The sequence below is a fragment of the Lepus europaeus genome, chromosome 3, assembly GCF_033115175.1.
Source record: "Lepus europaeus isolate LE1 chromosome 3, mLepTim1.pri, whole genome shotgun sequence".
In the NCBI taxonomy this organism is placed as follows: domain Eukaryota; kingdom Metazoa; phylum Chordata; class Mammalia; order Lagomorpha; family Leporidae; genus Lepus; species Lepus europaeus.
Genome location: NC_084829.1, coordinates 16,740,585 through 16,751,371, shown reverse-complemented (window position 1 = coordinate 16,751,371; position 10,787 = coordinate 16,740,585). Strand labels below are relative to the sequence as shown.

Below are 10,787 nucleotides of genomic sequence, written 5' to 3'. Positions count from 1 at the left end.
GGACTACAGAGTGACCAGCAACCATTTTTTTTCGTTGAACTAATGAATAATTAACAAGTGTAACAAAGTAAAGAAAATCAGGAAATTGAAAAGGGGATAAATGAATATATTCATTGGTCACTGCGGTGTCAATGAGTGCGCCACTTCTACATCATTATAATTACTGTTATTATTTTATCATTTTATTTATTATTATTTATTTTATTGTTGTATTTTATTATTTATTATTATCATGTTATTATCTGTCTCTGGCCCCAGTGTGCTGGAAACGCTGGTGTTTATAATCTTGGCAGAGAGGTTTAGAGCATTCTCTTTTGCTCTACTGTTTCCTATCTGAAAGACGGCAAACAAGTGTATCAACCTCTAGAAACTCTAGCATAGTACTCGGCAAGTGAATATTAACCAGAATTGACTTTGCCAAGTTGCAAAGCAGATGAGACAGTGCACAGCACATAGTATGCCGGGTCTTAAGCCCCTGTACCACAATGCCGGCTGCCTGTTACTTTTAGTGAGCGGTTTTTGTATAGTAGTGTGTTATACCTGGAGAAGCAAAGCTCTAAGAGGAGGGAGAGTCAAAAGATTCCCTTTTATCTCCATGACAATGGCAAGCTAAGGGAGATGTCTTTTGGGATAATAATACATAGCAGAGGATGGTTTCGATCCATCGACCTCTGGGTTATGGGCCCAGCACGCTTCCGCTGCGCCACTCTGCTACCGGGTAGCAGGTGTAGACATGCTACTGAGTGTTGTCCTTTCAGAGTTAATAATCAACTTCTAGAGTAAAGATCTAGAACACAATGGCTGAGGCCTACACTCTTAAAAACAAATAGTTAACAAGAAGCAGGTTATTCTGAATATGTTTCTCTGGCGCATAAATCCAAGACTCAATATGAGGTCTCTCACTGGATTTTGTGATTGTGTACAGTCCCATGGAAACATCTGTGACATCCCAGCCACCTTCAATTATGAAAAGTACTAGAAACTCTTAGGAGGAAATAAATATTTCCCCTTCCCTCTACGCCGGAAAGTGCTAATACACAACCAGTTTAGGCAGCTCTGCCCCAGGTGAGGGAGACCGGCGCATCCGTGCCGTTTTTAACCTAGTTTTAGGGAGGGCGGGGAACTTACAGCCCAGAGTTGCAATGGTCCATTCCCCCGGGTCTTAATTTGGCAAAGCCCAGAGCCCAGAGGTAGGCGCGGGGAGGCTGGAAGGGCTAGAATTGGCGAAGCGTGAAAGTCAGAACTTTCAGTAAAAGTTACACTGTTTCCGTGGTTCGGCAAATAAATCCAAAAATACAGGGCCGGCGGAAGATGACCCCGACGTGATTTGAACACGCAACCTTCTGATCTGGAGTCAGACGCGCTACCGTTGCGCCACGAGGTCCCCCGGAGAGCGGGCCTCATTCACCTGCTAACCTGACCTCCGGGACTGCTTTTCCGTGCTCGGTGCGAAGCGCACAGCTGGCTGCAAAATTACGCGTGGCTGCCTCCCTCTGCATCACAACGCGGCCCCCTTTATCGTTGTCTTTGCCTTCTAACTGCTTCTATTTTCGCGTCTTCCTGCTCCTTTTTCATTTCCCTTTCTTATCTCGTTTTCTCCATAGGTCAAAAAACAGACGTTTGGGGAGTTTTGTTGTTGAGAAATACTAAAGGCTATCGTCTGGGGCGTGGAGGAGGTAGCGAAAAGTAGCTAAGAGTGACCCCTACCCACCTGAGCAGCTGAAGGTTTAAGATGCCTGCGACACTCCCACAATACCTGAGGTTTCCTTTTTCTTTTCTTTTTAAAAATTGTATTTACTTGAGTGGCAGAGTTACAGAGAGAGGGAGCGACGGGGTGTGAGGGGGTGGGAGAGAGAGAGAATGTTCCATCTGCTGCTTCACTCCCCAAATGGCCGCAATGTCTGGAGCTGAGTCAATCTGAAGCCAGGAGCCAGGAGCTTCTTCTGGGTCTCCCACGAATGCGCAGGGGCCCAAGCACTTGGGCCATCTTCCACTGATTTCCCAGGACATAGCAGAGAGCTGGATCTTGAACCGGCACCCATATGGGATACCAGCGCCGCAGGCAGCAGCTTCACCCTACCACATCACAGCGCCGGCCCCCCAGTGCCTGAGGTTTCATGGCCTGACTCTGACTGACCCTTATGGCATCAAAACCAAGGCCACAGCCTGCTCCTTTTGTCTCTGCTCTTTTGGCTTCTGGCCCGTCCCTCTGTCTGGGAACCTCCCCTTCGTTCCTGCACCTTATCCTGATAAAACAGGTGCTTTGTCCCTGATGGGCCCCTCCTGGGACACCTTTATAACCCTAGCCTAAGTCGGCCCATCCCTTGTGCTGTTGTAGTTCTCCAGGCTTCCCTCACTGGCTCTTTACACAGCCCCCTCCCCACTTGGCAGCCTTGTGGGGGCTGTCCTCCCTCGTGCCCCTCTAGACACGAGATGCCCTGTTTCATGTTTTTATTTTTTGACCCATTTCCACCAAGTCCTCCTTGAAGGTCATGTCCTGAAGGTTTCCCTCTGTGGTCGATTTGTCTCTCCGTATCAAAATCTCTCTTCCCCTGACCTTGGAGCGTCTGGCAGCAAGGACTCAGGGTCATAGCAGAACTTCTAGAAGCCCACTTCCACATGATGGCCATCAAAGTTTGCAGAAGGCCAAAAGTCAGAGAAGGGGCGCTGGTCTCTGCGCTAGTCAGAGGAGGAGACAGGTAGAGGTAAGAGTGTCTCTGCCCACCCTGGCTCTCCTTCTCCACTGGGGGCTCCTTGATGCTATGTGCCCAGGGTTCGGGGACTGGGGAGACTTCTCAAGGGGACAGACACAAGACTCAGGGATGGCTTGATTTGTCATTCTATTGCAAATTGGCAATAAACATTTAAGCCGCACCCCCTTCTCCTGAGTGCATTCTCAGACACTGGGGTTCCTTCGACTCTCAAACCTTGAAGAAGAAACTCCCGGTCTTTGCGCAGTGGTGTGGCCAGGGGACAAACTTGGAAGATGGAGAGACCTGGCCCCAGAGAGGAGTACTGAGCACAACGTTGTTCTCCAGCCAGACCTCTGCTGTGGCCAGGCAGGAGAATGGCCGGTGCAGCCCTACACATACAGGCTTTCCTTGCCCCCCGGGAGAAGCTATGCCTCTGTTAGCTTTGTAAGGTAGATTCCTCATAATCCGGACCCCTAGGAGCATGGCCCAGACCTTTCTCCTGCTTTGGCCACGGTGGTCTCTGCTTCAGCCCCACCACCTCCTGGGCCTCTTCAGCCCCCGTTCTTGTCTCCCTTGCCCTAGGCCCCTCTCCAGCACAGCAGCCTCACTGTCGCTCCTGCAGCAGATGCCAGGTGAATCGGGACCTACTTAAGTGCAGGTTTCTTTGCTTTGCAACACCTAAGACAGAGTCTTACAGATGATCCTGACCAATATGTGAGGCTTTCAGAGGTTTGTCCCAGGTACTTGCGTTAACCTAGAAAGATGCAATGTCGCTTCTTAATCAGACCCTGACAGGCACAATAGCAGCCCTACCAGCAGCTGAAGGACTTGGAGACCAACTGTTTCTGTCCATGGCTGTGACTTGATAGATCTGAGTCCAGGAGAGAAGTGCTTCCCACTGGTCCACAAGCAGTTCCCTGAGAACACCCTCCAAGGGGATCCTAGCTGTCCCATGGGAATGTGGAATAGAAAACATGGCATAGCCTGGGTCTGTGCAGGCTTACAGGAACAAGGACCAAGCCTTTAAATTATTCTAAATTATCGACAATCCATCAGAGTCCAGAGGAAAGTCCCGGTGTGCATCTAGGAAGGTTAAGGAGACTTGGTCAAGCACAGGTCTGTGTCACCTAAGTCAATGGAGAAACAGGCAATTGCAAAGGGTAAGTTTATCACTCAGCCAGCCCCGGATGTGAGGATGAAGCTCCAGAGGCAGGCCATTGGACCTGAGAGCACCTGGACAATCTTTTCAAGGTTGCCACCCCAGGAGACCCAACAGAGGGCGAGGAGAGATAAGAAAAGCTGGCTGTCTTGGTAGCTGCCCCAAGACCTCCTGGGGAACTCCACAGTGCTCTGACACTATAAGGCTTGTCTCCCTTCTCAGTAACTCTCCACAAGAGTTTCCACATGTTAATCTCACCACCTGTGTTGAGTGACCTAAAGGTAAAGGTGAGTCCTTTGCATTAAATGGCACCTGTTACTACTCCCTTGTACTCTGTGGACACACTGCAATTGGTACCGCACAAAATGACACTGCTGGGCAACCATCCATCCAGTGCCCAAGAAACGTTCTTCTCAAACTCTTTAGGAGTCCTATCTCTTCCTGTCACCCCAATCGTTATGCCTAAAGAATCCTGAAATTCAATGGAACAGTTCCTTGGAAAATGAACACTGACACCAGTAAGGCCTGCCCTGGGTCCTCCCTGACAAGAGAATGAATCTGCCTGGCCGGGGCACTAGGATACCCCTCTTCAGGAGCAATGGGATATTTGCTTCTCCACAGCACACAGCTACATCTAGTGCTGCCCTTTAAGTGGGCAGGGAGATGTACAATGAACACCCATGGCTCATGTTCTTCCCCTACCAAATGGCATCCTCTGGACAAGTTTTAAATGTAGGCTCTGAGCACTCTTCTTAAGATTTTGAGCTAAATGAGATGTACTCAGTGTGCCAGGCCCTGAGAACTGGGAAGTATAAATCACAACAACACCTTCTCCAATCACCAGGCCGGGATGAGGCATCTATGGAGGGCTCTTCTGGTTTGTTGATAATCTCTTCTTTAAAAAAAAAAAAAAAAAAAAAGACATTCTGAAATCTCACCATTGAGATCCACCATGGATCAGAAGCCCCAGTAAGAGCCATCGAAGCTCCACAAACTTCTCTTACATCTTTAACCCCAGTGGTCTTACGAAATAGTCGGGCTCTAGACATTCTCACAGCCCTGACAAGAAGGAACCTGTGCTTTATTTAACAAGATTTGCTGCTTTTTGATAATCACATCAGATAGAAGAAAATGTACAGGTCCTTTAAAAAAATAAAATAAAATATAAAAAGCATAGCTGACCTTGAGGCTCGCATTGGCTACTTCCAATGACTATTGTTTAGTCAAATCATTTAAAATCTTCATTTATTTATTTTATTTGAAAAGCAGAGAGATAGAGACAGAGAGACAGGAAAATGATCCATCCACTGGTTCACTTCAAATGCCCACTGCAGCCGGGGCTGGACCAGGAGCTCCATCCAGGTCTTCCACATGGGTGGCAGGAATCCACCCACTGAGCCATCATCTGCTGCCTCCCAGAGTGCATGTTAGCTAGAAGCTGGAATCAGGAGGCAGGACTCAAACCCAGGCACTCTAGTATGGGATGTAGGTGTCCCAAGCACATTTACCCACTTCCCCAAATTTTGGTGAAATTCTTAAATGCATATGCACACATCACCAGCCTTCATGCAGCAGATTGTGGTAAAACTTAAATTTGACAGTAGTTGGTTTCTTCCATAGATTTAGAGTTTGATGTTATTAAACAAAAGTAAATGAATTTGTTCTTTAGATATTTTCAAATTACTCTGTCTTTAATAAGGAAAAAAATTGGTAAAATTGGCCATAAACACAGGTTGCAGCTAAAACCAAACAAGACATTGACAACCTAGGGCCACAGAAGAACCTGGAAATCAGTATCAATTCAAGTTGGCAACTGGAATTACAACCCAGAGAAACACTAACTCATAGAATATTCTTTATTAGGTTCTTTCATCTGGTATTTAATGGCAATTCATAGGAAGCTGGTTTCTTTCTTATTATTTATAAGTAATTATATCTAATATAGAAGCAAATCTGGATAAAATTTTTAAAATGAAGTCATTCAATCCTGGACACATTCAAGTTAAGGGTGCTTCTTTCATTCCTTGCCTTGTTTGGCAGCCTATGGAGGCTTTTCCTCTCCAAAACTGGAGACCCATGATCCTGAGACTTAGGAAGAGAATTTTCAGAACTCCACCCCTGCACCCCAAGCCCTGGGTCTCAGCACCTAGTCACCCTTATTGTTAATTCTGACTGCGAGCACCAGTTCTGAGAGCTGGATTTGTCTTTGTATCCATATTCTTGTCACTACATAGTGCCAATTCCAGAAACTCAGATCTGGTCCTGAAGAGCTAAGGAATAGGACTCCAGAAATAAACTGGCTCTGCTCAGCCCCTCACCCACCATCACCACCCAGCACCACCTGCGGACAGATTCCCACGCGATCAGTGGCCTATCTGGGTCTCCAGATGTCTTTGGTGCTGTCATTCAGCTCATCACAGATCTCTCCTGATGCCTGCAGTGAGCTGGCCTCTCTGCCTACCTCTGAGACTCATCGAGAGTGTAGACCCCAAATCTTATATTCATTCATAAGCCTAAGAAGGTGGAAACAGAATCCAGTATTTAGAGGTGAGGCCTCAGGGAAATGACTGATCGGGCAGAGTTGTCAGGGTGGAGCCCTAGGAGCAAACCTGGTGGCTCTGCCAGGACACTCCCTCCAGACCGCCAGAGTCAGGACTATCCCCAGAGGCCAAATCAACCGGAACGTTTCATCCTGGACCGTGAACTCTCAGAGCCGTGAACCCTAATCGATCTCAATTAAGTCGCCTGTCTCAGGAATTTCATTATAGGAATGAAAACCTGGCTGACCCCTGTTAGGGAATGCTTGGAATGTGTGAGCCTTCTAGAGAATGATTATTTCCCATCCTTAGATGGAGTTCCTCTTAATAGCAATGTCAGCGATAACAATGCAGATCCCTACGGCAGGTGACAGTGCCTGCACGTAGCAGAGGTCTTCTCTTCCGAGCAACCTGAGAGGCCATCCCGAAGAAGAGGGGAGGCCCCAAGTTAAAGTCCTGAGCTGACCAAATCAGAGCCCATTGATCGGAGTGGCTGGTTTGACTTCGGAGGATTTGCCCAGGCAGGAGAGGACTTCGCGAAAGAAAACTCAGCTTGCGCACGAAGCTGCAGAACTTCGCTCCTCAGTTGGCGGCGGACGGGGCCCTCACCCTGCTGGAACCCCCAGGTGGTTCTTTGCTCCCCGGGACCCGCCCGCGCCCCTCGCCACCTCTAGGTCCCTCAGCGGCCTCCGCTCAGGACCCGGCGTTTGCGGCCATCGCCGTGGCCAGCAGAGGGCGGAGAAGCTCCAAATTATTGCTGAGACACGGGGGGGGGGGGGGGGGGAAGAGGGGGGAGAAAGGGACTAAGGAGCGAAGAAGAAAGAGGAGGAGCCAAGGGACGAACCCGGAGAGGGAAGGAAGGGAAAGGAGTGGAGTGGGAGAGCTGGAGAGCAGGCAGGAGAAGCGGGGGCGGGGAGAGTCAATGCCGGCAAGGGAGAAGTAACTCTGGACAGCAGTGGGGTGGGAGGCACTTGGCATTTTTTCGTGTGTCCACCTTACACTCCAGTTAGGTGGTGATTGCTGTCCGCCTTTTATTTCCAAGCTGAAATATTGCATTTCATAAAACACACTTTCTGCATGCCAAAATAAAGAGAAACATTGGGACAAGTGTCAGGAGCCATGGACTGTTTCTACACTGTACAGTTTTTTCAGATGTGTCAATTCTGAGACCTGTGAGGAACCTGTCCCCAAAGGGTGCAGTCCTTAGAGCAGAGGGGTAGAGTAGTAAGCAAAAGTCCAGTGGGAGCAAGAGAGAAAATGACTAAGGGTGCATGTCAGGTGGTGACCGTGTCGGAGAAAAACTAAGAAGGAGGAGAGAATGTGGGAGAGAAAGGAGTGGCGTGGGCAGTTGGAAGGTTTTTTGTTTTTTTTTTTTTAATCTGTTTATTCTTCAAGTTGGCAGAAACTGTATAAATTTCTGATGTACATACAACATGATATTTTGAAATATTCTATATATTGTGGCATGTCCAAATCAAGCTTATTAACATATACATTATCACACATATTTTTTTGGTGTGGAATGAGAACATTTAAAGTCTACTGTCTCCAGGATTTGTCAAAGACACAGTACACTGTGGATAATTATACTCACAGGAGGGCTTGGCAGTCTCTTCATCTGTAAAATGGGGGCAAGAACCCCCTCATAAAATTCTGGTGGGCAACAAATGCGTTTTTACGTGGCTAATTCTAGCATCAATGCAGACAACATTGACAAAGGTAATTTATTACTGTTATCATTCATTTGGAGCTGTAACATTTGAGGGATTGGATTAAGGTGTTTTTTGTTCTTAGCCTCACAGTACAAGCAAAAGTTGAAGGCTTCAAAGAGGTAGATTTTGTTTCATAGGAGCAAGAAGTTTCTCACAATTAGCTCTATCTTGTGAGGTAATGAGCTCCTCATTTGGGGAGTTTTTAATAAAATGTGTAGGAGCCATTGGTTTGGACTGGGCTCTTGTGCTGTGCCCCAGGTAGCTTGACCAAAATAGAGTCCCTCATGCTAAAGTTCCATGTCACCTCTGGAGAAATCAGGAGAGTGAACAATAATAGTCAATTGTGAACCAAGCCAAACAGGGTGACAAGGGAGTTCTGTCTGCGTTAAGCTTTATGAAGAAAGTGACTGAACAACCTATCTGCTTTTTGTTCTTTGTTCTGATTTCTTCAGCCTTCTCTGTAAATCCAAGCTCTTCAGCTCAGCTCATTGGAACAGTGATTTCTCTTTTCTAGAATGAGACGCTACCTGACTCCAGGTTTGTAAACAAAAGCCAAGCACCATCTTGTAGTTCAAGTTCCAATAATTTGGTCTTTTCGCAGGAGTGACTCTGCGGACGCCTGATCGCTCCGCGGGAATGGTGTTGAGGGGGTTCTTCCTGCTCTGCATGGACACCTGTGTTAACCAAGCTTGGAGAGTCCTTCCAAACCTCAGGCTTTATGAGCCAAGTCAAACTGAACAGTAGGTCCTTCTGATATGTATAGAATGGTGCACCTCCACTCAACAAATCCTTTTTGTTGGTCATTTTGAGCGACGAGGCATGGAATTTATAGCCCAGTGAAATACAACTGTTTCATCACACTGGCAAATAGCAGGTGGCATAGCATCTTTCTACTTTCCTCTCATAAAGTGGAAATGTTGTCCTTCATGCTGTGTTTGGTTTGTAGAATCCATACTGTAAATAACAGTGCAGTGTTTTCTCCATCACCCCACAGATGCAGCACAGCATTGTGGTAGTGAACAGAAAGTTTCCAATGAGACAGATGCGGCTTTAGGTCCCAGCAATCTGTTCATCTCCCAGTTATGTAACTCCTCAGCACCTCAGTTCCCCGGTGTGGGTGTGCAGAGGCAGCTCCGTACCACCTGTCAGAGGGTTCAGAGAGCTTGCAGAGCCCCTGCATCCAACGATTGCTTTTTTTCACCCACAAATAGGACTTTTTAATTGTCACTATGAAAGTCTAAATTTTAAACAGATTCTTGGACTAGTGGTTCATATCCATCAGCTCGTTCAACTGGGGCAGACACCTTTTAATCCCACTTTGGTTTCTCTCATAGACCCTATCTGGGGCCGATTTGTGGAATTTCAGAAGTTTAAGTTCATGCATGGTGTCCAGTCTAAAAGTAATGCTCTTTGAATTAAGTGAAGTGATACATGCACAAGGCACTGGAAAAGAGGCCCATAAAAGAGTAAGCCAGTAATTAGCAGTTAACTAAACTAGGCTCCATTCCCTTCCCCCAGACACCCCTGACTGTGACACACATTAAATAATTTTTTCAATTTTATTTTTTGGAGAATAGCAAAGTGTATTTTTTAATGAATACAAACTTTATGCATTTCATAAGTACAACTTGAGGAATATAGTGATTCTTCCCACCATACCCACTCTCCCCTCTACTCTCCCATCCCCAGTCCCATTCTCCACTGTGATCCATTTTCAATTAACACATTATATAATGATCTGATTTGTTTGGACCTTAATTTGAACAAACCTAATGTAAACAATATATTGAGACAATTGGAGGAACTTGTATATGACTAGGTTTGGATGATTCAAAGCAACTACAGTGTGATCAGTTTTACTAGGCATGATAAAGACACTATGGTTTTTCAATTTAAAAAAAAAATGTATCTATTAGAGACTCATCCTACCATGCTTGTGGGTGAAAGTGTGTGGTGTGTGGGGAGAAAAGCCAGGATGGGGAGGGGGAAGCCTTTTCATCTGGCAAAATGCTACAGTGGCTGATGCTGTGACCCCGCCCCTGAAGAGCTCTCTCCACTTCCGGGCTGATTGAAAATTTCCATAATAACATGTTTTAAAAGGAACTGAAAAAATGGTGAGAAAAGCTTCCTGGTATATTATTGAATCATAAAAAAAGCAAGCTACAAAGCATTAAGAATCATTTAGGAAGAATGCATGATTCCTTGATCCATTCCACAAATATTGCCCAAGCACCGGTGATGTGGTGGGCACTGCTCAAAGCAGAGGAGCTGGCCAGAAATGTCAGTCCCCGCGTGCCAGGGAGGCTCCCTTCCAGCTGCCAGCAGCGTCAGAGCCTTTGTAAATTCTCCTGCATCTATGGAATGTGGCATACTTGTTTTAACCTGGTCTCTGTTTGCCTCATTGTCTCCACCTGGGGCCAGTCTGTGGCATTTGAGAAGTGAGGCTGTGTGAGATCCTGTTTCCTCCTGGGCTCCGGTTTCAGTTGCCCTGGCTTGCTGACATGTTGACCCTCTTCCTTATCAGCCAAGCTCTGAAAAGCAAGACCCTTATTTATTTTCACATTCTCATACTTGAAAGGACCGGATTACTGCCTGACAGGGTACAGATGCCAAAATCATGGGTGGAAGGGGGAGAGAGTGAGCACGCAGCCAATTATCATGACTTACCTTTGACTTAAAAACTCAT

The 10,787-nt window shown here is 46.7% G+C and overlaps 2 non-coding genes across 2 annotated transcripts; both read right to left on the bottom strand.

Annotated features, from left to right (window-relative positions):
• Positions 1–641: 641 nt before the first annotated feature.
• Positions 642–713, bottom strand: TRNAM-CAU (transfer RNA methionine (anticodon CAU)). The gene has a single exon. It is a non-coding gene; the product is annotated as a tRNA-Met (tRNA).
• A 599-nt stretch (positions 714–1,312) lies between these two features.
• TRNAW-CCA (transfer RNA tryptophan (anticodon CCA)) lies at positions 1,313–1,384 on the bottom strand. The gene has a single exon. It is a non-coding gene; the product is annotated as a tRNA-Trp (tRNA).
• Between the last annotated feature and the right edge of the window lie 9,403 nt (positions 1,385–10,787).